Consider the following 21,816-nt stretch of genomic DNA (forward strand, 5'->3'; position numbering starts at 1 on the left):
ACCTTCACTGTAAGACACAAGATGGCTGCCCCCATGTGGTCAAAGATGGCTACCCCCATATGGACACAAGATGGCAGCCACAAGATAGCCTGCAGGGGAGGGCAGTTGTGGGCAGTTAGGGGTGACAAAGCCAGCAGAGGAGGGCAGTTGGGGGTGACCAGGCCAGCAGAGGAGGGCAGTTGTGGGGGACCAGGCCTGCAGGGTAGGGCAGTTGTGGGGGACCAGGCCAGCAGGGAGGGCTGTTAGGGGTGACCAGGTCAGCAGGGGAAGACAGTTGTGGAAGACCAGGCCTGCAGGGGAGGGCAGTTGGTGGGGACCAGGCCTGCAGGGGAAGGCAGTTGGGGGTGGACCAGGCCTGCAGAGGAGGACAGTTGTGGGGACCCAAGCCTACAGGGGAGGGCAGTAGGGGGGGACCAGGCCTGCAGCAGAGGGCAGTTGGGGGGGAGCAGCCCTGCAGTGGAGGACTGTTGGGGGGGACCCATGCCTGCAGGGGGGGATAGTTAGGGGCGACCATACTGGCTGGGGAGGGCAGTTGGGGGGGGGAATCAGGCAGAGGCAGGTGAGCAGTTGGGAGCCAGCAGTCTTAGATTGTGATAGGAATGTCCAACCACCCATTTAGGCCTGAGCCCGATCCCATCCCTTAAGGGGTCCCAGATTGGAGAGGGTGAAGGCTGGGCTGAGGGACAACCAACCGCCCATTTAGACCTGATCCCGATCCCATCCCTTAAGGGGTCCCAGTTTGGAGAGGGTGAAGGCTGGGCTGAGGGACAACCAACCGCCCATTTAGACCTGATCCCGATCCCATCCCTTAAGGGGTCCCAGATTGGAGAGGGTGAAGGCTGGTCTGAGGGACAACCCCCACCTTGTGCACAAATTTCGTGCACCGGGCCTCTAGTCTATATATAAAAGATAATATGCAAATTGACCAAATGGTGGAACTACCAGAACAACCACTTGACCATTTACTATGAGGTGCACTGACAACCTCTCAGTCCCTTCCCCCGGCCATCAGGCTCCCATCACCTGATGGCAAATGGGGAACCAGAGGTGGGTGGCAGGGGACACGGGCAGTGCCAGTCCAAGGCCCCTGCCCCACCAGTCACCCCCCACACAGAGGGCAACCCGCAGCAGGGCAGGGCTGCTGAGCTGGCAGGAACAGCCGACCTCTTGGTCCTTCCCCCTGGCTGGCAGGCTCTGATTGCCTGATGGAGAATGGAATGGGGAACCGGGAGCGGGTGACAGCGTGGGGTGGGGCCAGCTGCTGGCAGCTGGGGAAGATGGCCCTGATCACAAGCCAGGCCTAGGGATCATACCTGTGTACGAATTTCGTGTGCCGGGCCTCTAGTATTAGTATAATGGAATATTCAGTGATAAAAAGAAATGACCTGTTAAGCCATGAAAAGACATGGAGAAAACTTGAATGCATATTGCTTTGTGAAGTAAGCCAGTAAAAACTACATACTATATGGTCCCAACTTTATAACATTTTGAAAAGGCAAAACTATGGAGACAGTAAGAGATCAGTGTTTGTTAAGTGTTTGGGGAAGGGGAGCAGGGAGGTAAAGCAAAGAGGTAAACAAAGAGGACTTTTAGGGCATGAATTGACTGTGTATGACACTGTATGATAGGTATGTGACATTATGCATTGATCAAAACCCATAGAACTGTACAAGACAGAGTGAGTACTAATGAGATTTAATTAATAATAATGTATTATTATTGGTTTATCAATTGTAACAAATGTGCTACACTAATGCAAGATATTAATAACTAGTGTCCTAGTGCACAGATTCATGCACATTGAAAGGAAATTAATTAGAAGAAATATTTTAATATTGCTATTCGCCCTTTCTCTATAATAGAAGTATCAACAAATTCACGATCAACAATGACAGATTGAAACACACATGTGCAACTGGTGCCAGCAAGAACTTTATATGTATTGTGCATGCGTGAGTCATCTTAGCCTTTTATAGAATAAACTTGCTTAATTAGACCTGCTTTCTGATTTAGCTAAACTTTTTCCACCCCAGTGAAGCACCCCAACTTCTCTTTCAGGTAATTGTCAGCAACATAGCAGTAAATATCAACACAAAAAAGATTTTTATTGTAGATCATGCAGGGAGAACAAAAGGTAAAATATTTAACTGTAGCAGTGTTTGACTATATTCTGCGCAGTGAGAAAACCTGAAGTCAATAGTGGAAATTGTTTAGAACAGCTTTTTCTATCAACAAAAGCTGTTCTAAACAAGTTCCACCATTTCTTACTTCTTTTCAGTTGGGTCAAGTTTCTAAACTTTCTAAATCTCCATTTTCTGGCTAATGAAAAGAAATTAGGATTCTACCTAGTCTCCTATCTACCTACTCCAGGACTTCTGTGAGGATCAAATGAGATGAGGCACAGGAAAATGCTTCACAAACATTTGGTTAAAGTGTAACATGTTTGCACCTGGCTATAAAGCAAGTTCTGTTCCTGGGCTGAAGAAACTCCAAGGAGGCTAGTCGCTAGGGAGAGGAAGCTGGGCGTTGCTACCTGACATCATGACCCAATGCCCACAGCGACTGTTTCCAGGCTGGACTGGGATGTGGGCTGCATTTTGCACCATGGGGCCTTGGCAACATTGGCTGAGATTTGGTGGGGTGTTGCTCCAGCGTGGTGGTGTGGTGGCGTAGCCTATGTCCCACTTGGGGGAAGCCTAGTGTTGGTTTGTGGGTGCTAGATCCGTGGTGCCGTTTCTTCTTAAATGGCCAGTGAGTGTCATAGCAGCTCCTGCTTTGAGCATTTTCCCCCTGGTGGTCAGTGTGCGTCATAGCTACCGGTTGGACAGTTGGAGGGACACCTAGGCTTTTATATACATAGATAAGCAAAGCCAAGAGAAGGGAACGAGAGGAAATATGGGAACTATTTGCACTATTTGTTCAATTTTCTATCAACAAAAAGCTGTTCTAAACATAAAGACGATTAATTTTAAAAATAACAAAAACGAAGCAAAACAAACAAAAGCATAGGGCTTTATCCACAGGTTCCAATTGTTAACATAGCCTACTTTCATTTCTTCTGAAGAACATGACTTCCTCATCATGACAGTTACAACAGTTAATTAATAAGTAGTCTGATGAACATTAGTTAATGGAAGACCAATAATTTGAAGTCAGTAGAGTATGCAAGGACTCTGACCACCCTCCCCCCCAAAAAAAGAAATTATAAGGAATTTCATTTTTAAAAATATTTGAAATCTATTAAGGCAAAGAAATGATTTCAACTCCACTGTAGCTTGAAATTAGTGCTAAATAATTGGTGGTAGGACTGGTTCAAAGACAAAGTCTTTTTGGAGACACAAAGTGAACCCCAACGTTGTGTACATCTGTGCTGGAAGTCTTGGAGACCTTCGGTGAGAGGGATGCAGCTCACAGGGTTAGTTTTCCTGTCTGCATGAGGATATCCCTATCATTCTGAAACAAAATTTAATTAGATGAGCATCGTTATGAGATTCAAAATAAATATGTATGTACATAAAAATGTGTATGCCTAGAGAGGCTATTTGCTTTTCAAAGTGACTCAACCATGTAAGCATGCCTCTGGAAAATAGCAACAATTTGATAAGAGCTAGGTGCACCACCTTTTATTGTTACCTAAGGCATGAGAACAATTGTCAGGTTGGAGATCTTGCCACAATGCCCTAAGTGACATTAGCTTCTGACTTCTGTCAATCATTGATAGCAAATGAGATTCCTTTTCATATTGTTCAAGAAGAGTCAGACTACATTATTTCATAGGTACGTTGTATATTCTGATAGAGGAGCCCTCATAAATATGGCTCTAGTATGTATTATCAAGTCACCCAAATATCACTATTATCTGTACAAAAAGAGCAAGAGCTGGAATAAAGCGGATTGATTATTTGGCCTTTCCCCTGACCCCTAGCCTATAAATTATGATTTGCTTAATGATGTCCTAGTTTTCACAGAGGTAGCATTAGTTAAAGGCATCATATAAACCTAACTTAGTTTTATAAAAATAGTCTGCAATAGAGTTGACATCTGACTTCATTATTCTTCCAACTTCTCTAGTCAGTAAGACCAATTACATTTTTTCTCAAAGGAATATAAACTCTATTTTAAGGACAGGTAAAGCATACAAGAATAAGTGACAGATAGTTTGGATGTTTGTGCTATATATCCTAAAAAGGAAAAATTACAATATATTATCTCTTATTTTTAAAAGTTAAATAAGAAAACATATAACATTTAATCCACTCTTACCAGGTATGAGGCTCCTTCACATAATTTGTCACCTCTAGATCCTAATAGCATTTCTGTGTAAAATATCACCATTTCACTACTAAAAAAGCTCAAGCCTAGAAAGGTTGAATATCATGAAAAAAGTTTTTCAGCCCTAACCGGTTTGGCTCAGTGGATAGAGTGTTAGCCTGCGGACTCAAGGGTCCCAGGTTCAATTCCGGTCAAAAGCATGTACCTTGGTTTCGGGCACATCCCCAGTAGGGGGTGTGCAGGAGGCAGCTGATTGATGTTTCTCTCTCATCAATGTTTCTAGCTCTCTATCCCTCTCCCTTCCTCTCTGTAAAAAAATCAATAAAATATATTTAAAAAAGAAAAAGGAAAAAAAAAAGAAAAACGTTTTTCAGAAAATGGAGTGGGAACCTGATCTTAACTGTGAAGTCCAGGTCATTTGAATAAACCACCCTATCTCCAGTTGCCAATGAATTCACAGCCTTCTTGCCTTTATATTTCTCAAGATCTGGTCCTCATTCCCTATCAGCCACTGCCTTTGGACTTATTTTTTTTCTTTTTCTGCATTCTTTCATCTTACAAGGAGGATGGAGTTAAGCCAGTTAACCTTGCTCCATTTATTCCCTTTAGAGGGGTGGCAGGTGAGGACATGCCCACCCCTGGGAGGAGAGAAACAAAAGGCAGTTGACCAGGGCTAGTGATACTTGATAGGGGGAAGAGACTCACCTGGGAAATACCCTCAACGGGATCTCTCTGGCTACCTATTGTCTTTAGTAACTAAGACACAGAAACTGAGGCGTGGCTCCAAAGAGATGCTGTGTAACCTCTACAACTCTCTTCCTGCTTCCTGAGGAACTCCACGAATCTCACTAGAGATCTCATCTTTTCTGGGTCTAAACAATTGTCAGGTTGGAGATCTTGCTACAATGCCCTGAATGACATTAGCTTCTGACTTCTGTCAATCATTGATAGCAATGAGATTCCTTTTCATATTGTTCAAGAAGAGTCAGACTACATTATTTAGTAAGTATGTTGTATATTCTGCAAGAGGAATATATCTGACTATATATCTGACACAGGTAGGAAGCACCTAAGGAATCTGCCTTTGAAATTCAAGATTGTTTTCTGCTTTGTGTTAGTCTTTTGCCATTTTTAAAAATAAAGCTTTATGTATATCTCTAATTTGTGTCTGAGTTGACAATCTTAATCTGTGTGTTACCCACAAAATTAACTATTGTTTGCATATCCACAATTCATAAAGTATGATTGGGAAGGACTAATGGATTAGGAAGTGGAGAGCAGTTGGTCAGGTACTATAACTATGTGTCTGCATCCCTGCTTCTGTGTCATCTCCTTAGACCAAGGCCAGATCTTTTGAAATGCTTCTATTGCAATTCTGTAAGGCCGCAGCCACTGGATCGCAGCAAAAGAGACCGATGGTGTATCGCTATCAGCAGATGGAGGAAGAAAATGAACATTGTAGAGTTAAGCGCCAAGGGAATTTTACTCAGGCAGGTTAGAGCTATTCAATTATATTATAGTGGGAATTGGATTCTGCCAAATATGATATGAGTAGACTGCTCACTACATGGCTTACCCTCAACAGCTTATTTCTGAAGGTCTGGTCCTCAAGTCTATTGCAAAAAGTTTCAGATTTCTAAGCCACAGCGGGAAACAATGATCTTGGGAATGAGAAATACTAAATATGTAAATAGAACTTAGACCAGCTTAAAATGTGTTTTTAATAGCATATTTGCTTATTATTTTACATTTCAGACCAGCTTAAAATGTGTTTTTAATAGCATATTTGCTCATTATTTTACATTTTCTAAAATAACATTAAAGTGAGCTCAACATTCTTGGCTCCTTTATCCTGGGCTCTGAATAAGCACAGTGATAGCTTTAACATTTATTATACTATCAGTATCATTTGGATCCTCTGAGTAACAAATACCAGGATGGAATGAGATGTGCAAGATGTTTATTGGGAGAGACATTAGGTAATTAAGTTTAGATGAGGTCATGAGGATGTAGTTCCACGACAGAATGATGGTTTTTATTAATAAGTAGAAGAGAGACCAGAGATTCTTTCCATTATGTGAGGATAAAATGAGAAGGCATTTCATTTGCAAGCCGGGAAGGGGGCCCTTTATCTTCAATTTTCCACCCTCCAGAAGTGTGAGAAATAAATTCCTGTTGTTTGAGCGACCAGTCTGTGGTATTCTGTCATAGCAACCTGAGCAGACTAATACAATCAGGTAGGAAGAGCAACAGGCTGCAACAAAGTCCAGAAAAAGTGTCCTTAATGGTGATGGTAAATCACCAAGCAAGATTTATCCATTAGAAGAATCCCTCGCTGGGCAGCAGTGGGCCAGTTTGGTAACTGGTGGGCTCAGTCTTTAGCTGGGAAGAGCCTAGGAAAAGAGTAGTCATTGATTTTTGTATGGTTTACTTTTTCTTTTGATAATCAATGATAATTTATTGTCTCCACATTTTCACTCCTGTATTTTTTTTTTTTATCCTATGTGTGTTAAAAGAATCGGAGATCCTGCAGTGATGGTATTTTTCACAAGAAAGCAATTCCCTGTTCTCTGCCAATCAAGTAAGGTGATATGCTGGTAACTTTAACTGATCAGGAATTGAGCATGGGTTGGGTTGCAGTTCTAATATGATTCTATCTACTCAGGTTTCCCCCCTTTGAGTCAGCCACAGCCATCCTGGGTTTTTGTTACATGGGGTTTTGTTGAGTGCAATGGTTTCTCTCTCCTTAGTCATAAATGTTTCCAAAAGATTCAGTTCTGCTCTTTGGAAGTTTAGAGATCGGCTTCTCAGTCTTCAGCCAGAACACCATGGACTCTGCCTCATGTGTCAGATGGACTTTATGTATTTGAAGCAGTTCCCCTCTTCTAGTGGGACATTGATTCCTAAGCACCACAAGATCACAAGAGATTCTACACTGCCCTTTTAGATGTCTGAGGCCTCGCTGTTCAGCTTTCTGCTCTACTGCAGATCTCAGCAGATTTCTCCTGGAGAAAGCCAGGTGTGCATGTGGGGCTCCTGTAGTTAGTCTGTCACACCAGCTTTCACAATCATCACAAACCCCACGGTTTCTTTTTCCTAGCAGAGTCCCTCTACTTAGGTGAAGGCTAATCCTCAGCCCATGCTGACAAATGGTCCCAGTGAAGGAAGTGCTTGGCCATTTTCATCTCCTCTAGCAAGTTGAATTTCCTTTTTCTAGATGTTTTCTGATGGCTTTTAAATACAATTTTGGTGGCATTATCTATTTTTCTCATTGTTTCAGAGAAAAATGGTCTCAGTAAATTTATTTACTTTATTCTGTTAAGCTTTCTGGATTCTGAGGCATAATTAGAAGTCTCTCTATAATTAGAAGTCTCTCTCTCTCTCTCTCTCCCCCTCTCTCTCTCCACCTCTCCATCATCATATAGGAATTGCCCATGTTTTCTTCCAGTATTTCATAAGATTTATTATTTTTACATTAAAATTTTCACCTATTTGGAATTCATCCTTATGTACAATGTAAGGCATAGACCAAAATTAGTTTTCCAATGGCTATTCCAGTTGTCTCAGCACTATCTATTGGAAAAAAGCACATTTTCCTACCTGACTTTAGTAGCACTTTTATATTGTAGTAAGTAGCCATACAAATATTGACTTTTTGGGGCAATTGCTATTTTTTTTACAGTGGCTTTGTTGTTTAATAAAATCACCCACTGTATTTTAATTTTGAAGCTTTAATGCATATACCAAATATCTGAAAGGTGCAGGCTCTTCCTCATTGCTCTCTACTCCAGAGTTCCTTAAGTTTTGTTTTTCATTAGTTTATTTTTCCATATGACCTAAGCAGTTAAAAGAACAAAAATAACATCTTATTGGCATCTCATTAAACATAAAGTGACTTAAGGAAAATTGAGATATTTATGATGATGAATCTTCTTATCCAAGAATATTATATTTGTTTCCATTTGTTTGGGAATTATTTTGTGCCCTTTAATAGTGCTTTAAATATTACATATATGCAACTTTCACTTTTCTCATTTACTATATTTCTTGGAGTTTGATTTTTTAATGCTGTTGTTATGGTAAATGGTGAATTTTCTTTCACTTTATCTTCTAAATGGTATATAGACAAGTAAGTTATTGATGTCTTGTCAATTTAATGCCTCATAACTAACTTGTTATGATTTCATGTCTATAAAATTATAGAATCTAGTAATAAAAGTTTTAACTCTTTCCTTCTACCCTGTCTTTAATTTCAAATTTCTTTCACCTGTCTGAATGCATTGTGTAGCAACACTGATAAAAATTTATAAATTAATAGTGTCATGCTCCTATTTTAATCCCAGTGTTGGGGACCACTTTTCTTGTTTCTGACTAAACAGTAAATGTTCTATTATTTTCTCATTAACCAGGCTGGCTAGACAAGTGAGATAAATATATTTTATAGTTTTATAAGAATTTATATATTTCTATTTCTTGAAAATTATCTTTACTTTTTATTATTTAGTATTACAAATATATAAGGTACACAAAACATAGCTATACATACTAGTGAAATAATTACAACAAAATAAAACCTATATAATATCATCATAGTAATGAAAAAGAAAAAGGAAAAGTAATCGCCAACTTTTTAAAAAGCATTGCTCATACAACTTCTCAATCACATTTCCTTTGTTCCTAAAGTTAAATATTATTCTCCATTCTACCTGTACAATTTATTATTACTTATAAGTAATTTATAAGGTTTATTTATTTCACTCGACATTAAATTTGTAAATTTTATCCATGGGGTTGCATTCATTTTTATTGCTCTATAAAATTGATTATATAAATTTACTACAGTTTGTATACCTCATTTACCGTTGATGGATATTTTGGATATTTTCAATTTGAAGATATTTTTTAAAATGCCACCATGAATATTCTTATATAAATTGCCTTTGTAGACGTGTGAATGTTGAGGACACATCTGGGAATAGAATTGCGGGATCATAGGAAATACACATATTCACTTCTGTTGGTACATTTAAATATATAATCTCCCAAGGTGGTTGTAATATTTACTCGCACCAGCAATTTATGAGGATTCCTACTGCTTCATGTTCATGGCAAAACTTGGTCTTATTGAGTCAACTATAAATTTTAAGGCTAAAAAATGGCTTGAAAATGAAAAGTCACATTAAATAATGATACAAAGAAAATTGTCAAGATTATATATTTATTTTGTATGTATCTTAATCATAGGAAGTAAATATATATATATTTACATATATATATATATGTATATATATATATATATATATATATATATCTCTTTCCAAGAATACATCTTAATCATAGGAAGTAAAAATTGACAGAATTAATAAAGCTGATGAATTAGCCAGCATATGATGATATTTTAGCTTACCCTTCATAAACTAATAGATTGCAGGGCTTAAAAAATGAGTAGGAGTATAGAAAATTTGGATAACATAATTAATAAGTTTTATTGAATAGACATATATAAAATCCTGTTACTAAAATATTGACTTACACATTTTTCTCAAGCACATCTGGAATATTAACAAGTGAATTTAAAGTATCATATATACATGCCTCCAATCTAAATACTACATAATATATAATAATAATGAAGTAAAACACTTCCTAAGTGTAAATATTTTTATATGATCAAAGTATGAATTGAACTACAAAAGCAGGAAATGTTAGCAGCAAATAGTTCTCAGTTCCAAAATTCTGATTCTTTGGTGCTGTTCTCAGTGGTGCCTAATATTAGTAGTTCTTAATGTATTCTTTCAGAAATGCGTAATTTTATATGTATTAAGAAATAATATAACAGATTATGTATTTTTATTGACTCTTTTTTACACAAATGTATCATACATAATGATTATTCAACTTTTTTTTACTAAAGATCTAGTATATCTATATCATCTACATAGACACAATCATCATATATATATATATATATATATATATTTGTTGATATTTCAAGATATGCTGGATCTGAAGTGAAAAAGGAAGTTGCACAATGGGTCACATATATGTATACACACATTAATCGTTTTATAGCTGGGTAGATTTTCATTACACATTTGTGCCATCATCATTTAAGCGAAGGTTCTGTAAACCCATTTTGCCAGTTAAAATTTTTCTCTCTAAATCTAGAAAATAAATACATTAAGGCACAGAATCAAGGGGACTGCCTTTACAAACTAATTCCAGTGTGAGAGTTTAGATAAGCTATTTACCTGTGATTGTGTGTCAAGTAGAGTCTATGTGATACTTGAGACAGGACAAGACCATAATGTGTTGCATTAATTCCCTGCTTAAACTTTTCATTGAATTTCTAACACAACTTGATCAAACACAAACTCCTTATAAGATTTTTCAAAATAAAATCTGGTATGACTTTGTTCTGAATTCATGATAATCCTGAACCACATCCCTTCTGGACCAATAAATACTATTCCCCTGGGTGCCCCATCCCTTTCTGCTGCCTCCAAAATTGCATGTGCTTTTCTTGCTGTGTGGACTGCCCACTGGGAAACTTTCCTCTTGACAGACTCCTACACACTTTTCATGCACACTTTTCAAGTAACCCCTGTAATGTCACCTGCATCAACTCTTTGATGTTTCCTCCTCCAAAGCTTGTCACCTCCTCTGATCTGCTCCATTATTATACTGTATTATTTCATTGTAATATCTCATTATTATAATTTGAGCTTTGTAAAAAATTACTTATACTCCTCCCTTTATTCTAATTCCTCACAACATGGGAAATGCCTCTTATTAATCTCTGTATCTGTATTGCCTAACACAGTACCTCACTAAAAAATTAACAGGACATGATATGGAATGAATGATTGAACACATTTACAATTCTAGTGGAATATTTGTTCCTCAACGTCCTGCTCTTTCTTCAACTGTTATTGATTGGGTGGTTTCTTTAATCAATCCTAAAACAAAAACAAAAAAATCAGATTTCTGTAAAAAGCTTCTTACACTCCATACTTTAATCATAATATAAATCAAAACACTTCTGCAATACGCACTTTAAAAAAAATTTAAATTCTTTACTGTTTAAAGTATTACATAAGTCTCTTTTTTTCCTCATTGACCTCGCCCCAGCACATACCCTCTCCTCACACCCCCTACCCCGTCTCTGTCCATTGGTTATGCTCATACGGATGCATACAAGTCCTTTGGTTGATCTCTTACCCCCCAACCCTTGCCTTTCCTCACAGGTTGGACAGTCTCTTCGATGCTTCTATGACTCTGGTTCTATTTTTGTTCATCAGTTTATGTTGTTCATTATTTTTCACAAATGAGTGAGATCATGTGATATTTATCTTTCTCTGACTGGCTTATTTTGCTTAGCATAATGCTCTCCAGGTCCATCCATGTTGTTTCAAATGGTAAGAATTCCTTCCTTTTTTTTTGCAGCAGCAGCAGCGTAGTATTCCATTGTGTAGATGTGCCACCATTTTTTATTTATGTATTTATTTATTTATTTATTTATTTATTTATTTATTTATTTATTAAATATATTTTATTGATTTTTTTTTTTTTTTTTTTTTTTTTTTTTTTTTTTTTTTTTTTACAGAGAGGAAGGGAGAGGGATAGAGAGCTTGAAACATCGATAAGAGAGAAACATTGATCAGCTGCCTCCTGCACACCCCCTCCTGGGGATGTGCCCACAACCAAGTTACATGCCCTTGTCTGGAATTGAACCTGGGACCCTTGAATCTGCAGGCTGACTATCCACTGAGCCAAACCGGCCAGGGCGATGTGCCACCATTTTTAATCCACTCATCTGCTGATAGGCACTTAGGCTGTTTCCAAATCTTAGCTATGGTAAATTGTGCTGCTATGAACATAGGGGTGCATATATCCTTTCTGATTGGTGTTTCTGTTTTCTTGGGATATAGTCCTAGAAGTGGGATTACTGGGTCAAATAGAAGTTCAATTTTTAATTTTTTGAGGAAACACCATACTGTTTTCCACAGTGGCTGCACCAGTCTGCATTCCCACCAGCAGTGCAGGAGGGTTCCTTTTACTCCACATCCTTGCCAACACTTGTAATTTGTTGATTTGCTGATGATACCCACTCTGACAGGTGTGAGGTGGTACCTTGTTGTTTTGATTTGTATCTCTAAGATGATTAGTGATTTCGAGCATGTTTTCATATGTCTTTGGCCTTCTGTATGTTTTCTTTCAAAAAGTGTCTATTTAGGTCCATTGCCCATTTTTTGATTGGGTTGTTTATCTTCCTTTTATCAAGTTGTATGAGTTCCCTATAAATTTTTGAGATTAAACCCTTATTGGAGATAACATTGGCAAATATGTTCTCCCATGCGGTGGGCTTTCTTGTTGTTTTGTTGATGATTTCCTTTGCTGTACAGAAGCTTTTTATTTTGATCTAGTCCCATTTGTTTATTTTCTTCTTAGTTTTCATTGCCCTAAGAGTTGTATCGGTAAAGATATTGCTACAACAAATGTCTGCTATTTTGCTGCCTATGGCTTCTTGTAGTATTTTTATGGTTTCCCATAAAGTCCTTTATCCATTTTGAGTTTATTTTTGTTTATGCTGTAAGTTGGTGGTCTAGTTTCATTTTTTTGCATGTATCTGTCCAATTTTCCCAACACCATTTGTTGAAGAGACTGTCTTGACTCCATTGTATGTTCATGCCTCCTTTGTCAAATACTAATTGAGCATAGTGGTTTGGGTCAATCTCTGGGTTCTCTGTTCTCTTCCATTGGTCTATATGTCTGTTCTTGTGCCAGTGCCAGGCAGTTTTGAGAACAGTGGCTTTGTAATACAGCTTGAAATCTGGTATTGAGATCTCCCCTACTTTGTTCTTCTTTCTCAGGATTGCTGTGGCTATTTGGGGTCTTTTTTATTCCAGGTGAATTTTTGGAGAGTTTGTTCTAGGTCTGTGAAATATGCTGTTGGTATTTTAATGGGGATTGCATTGAATCGATAGATTGCTTTGGGTAGTATGGACATTTTAATCACTTCCCTTTCTCTCCCTCACTCACTCGTACTCTCTCCCTCCCTGCCATCCTCCAGGCCACCCTCTTGGAATCCTGCTGTACACACTTTTATTCTTCAAAACAATCTTTGGTTATTTTCTTTCTTAAAATGCTAATTGGTCCCCATACCCTATAAACCAGAGTTACTTTTCTCACCTTACTATCAAAGTAATTCACAGTTTTCTTCTGGAAGGAATATCTGACCATCTTAAAGGCATTTGCCACTCCAGTTTGTACATTCCCTGCTCTACTTGCTCCGTGCTGTCTCTGCAATGCCTTCTGATGACAAAATAGCTTACATTCTCCATGCAGTGAGATGCTTCTTTCTCCACACAGCTTTCTCTTATAAATTAAAACCTGCATTTCTCAATGCCAATACAATTCTGTGAACACTGTGTATATTTAGTTAATTTAAAATAATAAAAAATGTCATTTTGATCATTTTATAGAATGCTACAGTCACTTGGCAACACTTACTAAGAGTCAAAAATATTGTCTTAGGACAGCAATCTAGCCCAAGCAACAAACAGGCTAAAGGAATAAAGGCTTATATTTAGATGTTTAGTGAAGTGTTTATTGTAATAGTAAAATTTTTAGATAAAGCTCAAACATCCAAAATAGGGACTGTTAAATGCCTATATATATTTAACAGTCCCTATTATATATATATATATGTATATATATATATACATATATATATATATATATATATATATATATATATATATATATATACTAAAACATTGTTTGTTCTTGAAATATGTACCTGTAGGATTTATTTTTTCCTATTTTTCTTTATTTTTCAAATATTCTAGAGTAAATGTACACTTCTTTTATAACTAGAAGAAAATCCAACTGGCAATTTAAAAATAATATGAGAAAAAATGATGTCATAGTAAAAACACACAAAACAATCTTACTCATATTTTTTTGGCCTTAATAAATAGATACACAATGCGTCCTTATTCATACTGTATGAAGAGATTGTCATCAACATGCATATTCTATGGGCTGTTTTCTGTAATTATGTAGAAACTGCTTATCTCGCACTTTCATTGTGATTTCCTAGGGTGTGCAGTGACAGTGGCAAAAGCCACCTTCATAGTGAATTAACTCTACATTAAAAATTGAAACTAGTGACTATATTCAAAGACCAAACAAACATTTTCCAGTTTTCTTTCTTTTCTTTTTCTTTACCTTTCAAATATTATTCAGTTATTTTGTAGCATCTTTGTCAAATCTGGTTTATTTTAGAAGAGTCCAAATGTGTAGAGATAATTTATGAGTGGTCTTTATTTTAAAGTTACAAAATCAGCAAAGAAAAGCCTAATTTGGTATCTAGCTATTGTTCAAAGTTGAAGCCCCACAGCTTTTGAGATTTTAGAAATCGATTCTTGCAACTTTAAGAATTCTACTTTAAAACATGTGTAGTGCTTGTAGAAAGCTTGCAAAGTAAACACTCATCCTTAGGCATACTGTTACTCAGTTACTCAGCTGAGAGTTAATTGAGGTTAATGAATTATTGAGAGTTATTATTTACTAAAAGAAAACAAATCCCATGTACACAATTATAAAAGCCATTGATACTTTTTCCGCATACTTACTAAGAAAGAAGTTAATATGTTTCTTGCCATTAAACATAAGTTCATTTATATTTGTGTACTCTTCTTGTTCTAAAATAGATTAACTTCTGCCAATACTGTGTTCCAGTTATAAATTTCTTTGTTAGGATGTTATTGTTTGCTGTAAAATTCCATAAGATACAGAGCTGCTAGGCTGGGATTTTGCCACCTCCAAGCAGTATATTCCAGATGGCAAATAGAGGAATTGCTACTCTATTATTGAGGAGAAATAGAAATTTGGTACTCACTGAATTTCCTTACAATTAGATTAGAGCCCTGTTATTACTTCTGGCCAATGAACTGTGAGCAGAATTGATGTGTCACTTCTTGGCAGGTATAGTTAAGAACCTCCCACATCTCTCTTCCCTGCTCCCATAACCTTGGAGGCGATATGCTTCAGATGGCAATGTTAAAAGTTGGAGAAAGCCTAGCTGACTTACACTAGATTGTAGGAGTTTGACTCACAGGAGACTAAACCTAACCCCAATACATCTATGCTCTATAATTAATATGATCTCAGGTATTACTTATTCTAAGTGGTACACATTAAGGTAGTGACACATTGTTAAATTTAACCAAGGCTTTGCCAAGAGATTTGATTAGAAAAGTACATTTTAAGACAAGATGGAATAATTTCTCAAAATCTGATGCGAATATACATATTGTACCAATTTTTTTTTTTCATTTTTAATACCCTGTCATTAAGAGTCCTGAACAGAGGAAATAGAATATAATAAAATAATATGGCCCTCAGATTTGGGTACAAATGTAAATAGAAATAAATGTGTCCCTAGTTTGATGTGTAGCTAAAACAAAATACCAAAGAAGGACACTATTACAACCCAAAGGGAAGGAAAAGCTTTTGCAAAGTAAATGAATACAAAAACTTAGGAAAAAAAAATAAAAATAAAAAAAAAAGAAAAGAAAGAAAGAAAGGAAAGAAAGAAAGAAAAAGAAAAAACGAGGAAATTAAACTGGAACTCATGTTTTTTCCTCTGGGTAGGATGCAAAGGTGATTTCCTGGGTTCTTGTCCAGGTGGATTTGAAGAATGAAGCCACGGACAAAAGGCGGTATAGGAAAAGGTGGAAATCTATTGAGAAACAAACACAGACTCCCACGTGGGGGGGGGGGAGGGGGGGGAGAGAGACCCACCAAGTCCCTCTTTTCTAAAGTTTATAAAGGCTGCAGTCCTTTGTGTCCGGATATCCCCTCTGATTGGTCACTATAGCGGCTTCAGAGCTCAGACGCCATGTGGGGTTCCCCTCTTTTTCTCCCTTTTATTTTTCTATTCCCTGTGGCCTTCCTCTTTACTCTGAAAATGTCTACCTTTTGGCAGCTTCCAGCCCTCTTATTCTGTGACTGTACGTCTTTAGGCAGCTCCCAGCTTTGCAGCCCTGTGGTTCTACCCAATGGACCCCTTAATTCCTAAAACTCCCTAAACCTGCCTTTTTTATCCCTAAAAACTCCTTTCAAAAAGACCAGTTTTTTTTTTTCCATAAATAAAAACCTTCAGGATCAGAGGAGTCTAGAAATTGTCAAAGATTATTCAATTATGAACATATCAGAGTGCCTGACACATGAAGCTCATGATACTCAGTGCAGATGAGAATCCTGCGAATCAGTACACGCCATGCTCCCTTGAAGTAGCAGGTGGGACCTCTGGCAAAGTGATGACATAAAACTCGGAGAGAGAACAGATGTGCAGTGGGAAACACGCTGTTTTTATCGTCATTCAAGTTTCTCTTAAAGTAAATACAGTCATTCCAAGCTTTTGAGCTCTGGCTGGAGAAGCGCCGCATGGAGGGGCTGGAGCAATTATGAGTTTCGTGGGAAAGGAAAGAGGGGGAGAGGTCTCTGTGGAGCAAATCTTGAATATGCAGATTAAATTATCTGCAAACAGCAGATTGAAACCTGTCTGAAATGGGTTCCATAGTAACAGACTTCTATCATATACACAGCCTGGTCTTTGAGCAAACCTGATTTAAAGGGAATAAGAAAAATTAAGTCATTTTAAACTCCTCTAAAAAAAAGTCATTTTAAGCTTATTTTTTCAATTCCCCATGAAATACATGCAATGCTACAACTTTTCACCAAACCCTCAATACCATCACTCTCAATTTTTTTAAAACATATTTTTATTGATTTTTTACAGAGAGGAAGGGAGAGGGATAGAAAGTCAGAAACATTGATCAGAGAGAAACATTGATCAGCTGCCTCCTGCACACCCTCTACTGAGGTTGTGCCCGCAACCAAGGTACATTCCCTTGACCAGGATCGAACCTGGGACCCTTGAGTCCGCAGGCCGATGCTCTATCCACTGAGCAAAACCAGTCAGGGCTTATTAATTTTTTTAGAGAGAGAAAGGGAGAAGGATAGAGAGATGGAAACATCAATGAGGGAGAGAAACATTGACCGCTGCCTCCTGCATGCCCCCTACTGAGGGCTGGAGCCCACAACCCGGGCTTGTGCCTTGGCGGGAATTGAACCAGCGATCTCTTGGTGCGTGGGTCAATACTTAACTACGGAACCATGCCAGTCAAGCCTCTTTCTCAATTTAATATGAGTGGTTGGTTTATTTTAACTCTGCATGACTAGTTCCATCACTCTGTGGACAGCTAAATGGGAAAGTTTTAGTGGCATAGGGAAAAAAATTACAACCACCCCACGTTTGAATTTGAACTTTAGTTCTATTTGTTATTTGGGTATCTTGGGTAAGCCTCTTCCTAATTAGTTGAAGGTTATCTTTCAAACAGAAATACTAACTCCTTACTTTTAGTGTCGTTGTGAGAATTAAATGCAGTCAGATTTGTAAACTGTCAGCCACACACTAGGATCTCAATATTAGTTTTCTTCTCTTATGCAAAAGGCACCAGGAGTTAAGCCATGAAGTATTTTAAAATTTTGAAATTTGATTCTATACATGTATGTATTCAATGGATTATAGTCCTTAGTGAGAGATACTTTGGGTATTATAGTCTTCTTAAGGTATTTTAATATTTTATCAGAAATTTTATATTTAATATCAACCATGCTGCTTTTAGAGACTTGTTATATTTAACTTTTAAAATAGACATATAAACTTTTCAAGATGAATTCAAACACTGTTCTATTCATGTCTTCACTTGGATGTCTAATAGATAGAATACATTTGAAATGTCTTTTCTACCCCAATAAAACTCTTCCCTCCCCACAATCTTTGTAAATGTGAACTCCATCCTACTATTAACTAAAAGCAAAACTTATTTTTCCCTTTATCTAATGCTCCCAAACAAAACCAAAAGCTTATTTGTTCAATTCCCCATGAAATACATGCAGTGTTACAACTTTTCACCAAACCCTCTGAGCCCACTTAAGTACAAGTCATCACTGAATTTCATGTGATTGTTGCTACTGTCCCCTAAGCAGTCTTGCTTCTACTTACACGCCCCAGGTAATCTATTTGCAAAATAGAAATCAGAGTATTATTTTTAAAGTATATCAGGTTACCTCAGGCCACTGTTGAGAAGATTTAAAGCTTTCCATCTTATCTATAATAATAAAAGCATAATATGCTAATTAGACCGGATGACTTTCTGGACGAAGCCGTGGTGGCGGGGACCGAGGCAGAGGCAGCCGCTGCGACGGCAGGGGCCTGAACACCTTGCACAGATTTCGTGCATTGGGCCTCTAGTTCAGAAAAAAAGCTGTTGTCATTACAATGGCTTAAGAGACCTTTAATGATCTGGCTCCTCACTAACTCTAGACATCATTTTCTACAAAACTCTCCTCTCCTTTCTTACTCCAGCCATAATCGCCTCCTTGATGAACCTCAAAAGAATGCGGTCTTCATCAGTAAACACCAGAATGCTCTCCCCCAGGTTTTCATATGGTTTACCCCCTTCCTTTCTCTACTCAAATATTGTCATCTCAGTGAAGCCTCCCACCAAACTTTATACAATAGCAACAAAAATAACCCCACCCTGGAACCCCATCTTCATGAACCTACATTATTTTTCTTCAGAGCGTGTATCACTATATAATATATGGACTAGTCACTTGTTTATTTATTTACTGTCTTCCTCCCCTACATTATATTAGTTCACACCTATTTTGTTTATGCTATATCCTCAGTGTATAGAACAGTGCTTGGTCCATATGATCTCAAAGAATATTAGCCAAAAAGAAAAAGGAGGAGAGCTGAGGATAAAATATTTTATTTCCTCCCTGGTGTGTTTGGCTCCTGAAGAGAAATGTACTCTGGAGGTCAGGATCCATTTCTGGCTCAATCTCTCTAAGATTTTTCTGCCCTGTGTCTTACAGAGAGAACGTGAGAGTATATTTACTGTTCTCATAAAACCTCAAGACTTTTCTCCCCAAAACATTTACAACAGCTTGAGCCTTGAAGAAAAATGTAACCTTAGTGGTTTGCTCAGCTCCTTGCTAATTCTGCAAAGCACATCCCACCCCATGAAGCGGGCACTGAAGGTTACAAGCCTGGATTACCTCATTGGGCAATAAATTTCCTGTCAAGTATATTGTGACTTTTGTGTCCTTAAAAACTTAAGGACCAGTAGTTAGTTACTATTCTGTGAAATTTTTATGGAGCCCTTGGGACTTATTTATCTTGTCAACGGTAATCGATATTTGTAACGAATTAGTGCACACAAATATAAATGTGATATCAGCAGAACAATACATATTATGAAAGCAAGCATTAGAAATAACTAGCTTATCTTTCCTTCGTGTCCTAAAAGAAGCACTATTATTTGCTGAGTGCCTACCATATGATAGGCAATTCACAAATATTATCTTAATTCTCCAGCAACCCTGTGAAGTATTAGTGTTTCTGCTTAATGGGTTAAGAAACAGGCTAGAGGAAGGTAAGTGTTCGATCCAGGATTATACACAAAGTACACATTAGCGCTGGGAGTCAGTCCAGCGTCTATCTGAATTCACAGCCTGTCAATGCTCTTGAACATGCTCTCTCCTCTTGGGAGTCTTGCCTTGAAACATTCCTTTAAACCCCGTGGAATAACTGGCCTGACTTTGCAGGAGATGCTCTGAAAGTACATTCTGAACTTGCATTGTTTTATTGTTAAAAATGAAACAATGTTACACTAATATAAAACAGATTACAGTAATCCAGAATCGGATTTCCCTGTGTGATAAATTAGGTTCAAAGGAATTCCACTTGCTGTCACAGTGGTATCAGCAGCATCACTTTCACTTTCATCACCCCTGAAATGTGAGAGTATGTAAATGAGTGAGGACTTACTAGTACCTCTCATTATTATAGAACTAGAGGCCCGGTGCACGCAATTTGTGCATGGGGGGGGGTTGCCCCTCAGCCCAGCCTGCACCCTCTCCAATATGGACCCCTCAAGGGATGTCCGACTGCCCGTTTAGGCCCGATCCCAGTAGGATCGGGCCTAAACGGGCAGTCGGACATCCCTCTCACAATCCAGGACTGCTGGCTCCCAACTGCTCGCCTGCCTGCCTTCCTGATTGCCCCCCTAACCACTTCTGCCTGCCAGCCTGATTGATGCCTAACTGCTCCCCTGCCAGCCTGTTTGCCCCTAACTGCTCTCCCCTGCAGGTCTGGTCACCTCTAACTGCCCTCCCCTGCAGGCCTGGTCACCCCCAACTGCCCTTCCCTGCAGGCCCAGTCGCTCCCAACTTCCCTCCTCTGCCGGCCTTGTCATCCCTAACTGCCCTCCCCTGCAGGCTTGATCGCCCCCAACTGCCCTCCCTTGCAGGCCTGGTCCCTCCTAACTACCTCCCCTGCTGGCCATCTTGTGGCAGCCATCTTGTGTCCACATGGAGGAAGCCATCTTGTGTGTTGGAGTGATGGTCAATTTGCATATTACTCTTTTATTAGATGGGATGAGGTTCCTCAGAGTTCATGCTGAACCAGAGAATGAACTCTATGTAGCCCTCATTAATTGTAAAGGTTATTGCAATCATTAGTTTCTGTCAATTCACAATTGCTTTAAGTGAGTCGAAGGCACTTGAGTTTCCCAGGGTCTGTTATATCTACATTTGTCTTACCAGGTAATGCTTCATCATTCTACCTGGCAGCTGTTTGGCTTTCCCCATACGTAGCACTTGGCAGTACTAGGAGGAGGAGTAAGTCTTTTCTTTCAAAACAGTCAATTATCTCCTGATCTTTTCAGTATGACGGGTGTTTCCCTACGGGGACTTAATAAACCTTTTAAACGCAATGGTTAGCTCTTAATTTGAAATTCCTTCTTTCTGATATAATTTATGTAAGATATAATTTATATGTATAGGCTATATCTCAGATATAAACAAAACCTATCAAGCATTTTTATGCATATTATATTTATCTTTACTGCAAGCTGTCCGTCAGCATTTTACTGAGAAAAATGCCTGCCGGTCTAATAGATTGTGACTTGGTCAGAGTTGCAGGGCAGACTGACGGCAAGTATTCAAATTCACGTCTGGCTGCTCTAAACTTGCATTCTCTGTCCTTCACTCATTGTCACTATGACTTGACTTTATTTTTTATCCATCAAAATAAAACCATATCATTTTGTTCCATTCATAAGACTGGAGCAAGGCTACAGTTAAATGAAAAAGACTTCTATTTTTCTTTTTTTTAAATGGAAGGTGCAGTCACAAGGAAGCTACCAGCAGATTAAAAAAGGGAGAACCAAATTTATTAGGCTGCTTACAGAACATCTGCTTCTGCTCAGTTCCTTTCTTCTCCCTGAAAACTGCAATCCCATTGCGGTGCTAACAGCGCATTCCAGTGGGAGACCACATTTGGCGAATGAAACTCCTAGTTAAAAGCCTTCCTTTGTGAGAACAAACTCTCATTACGCAATAATGCCCTATGAGCAGGTCCCTGTTCTCCACACTAACTCCTGCCTCTTCCCAAATTAC

This window comes from Plecotus auritus (genome assembly GCF_963455305.1).
Source record: "Plecotus auritus genome assembly, chromosome: 5".
NCBI classification, from domain to species: domain Eukaryota; kingdom Metazoa; phylum Chordata; class Mammalia; order Chiroptera; family Vespertilionidae; genus Plecotus; species Plecotus auritus.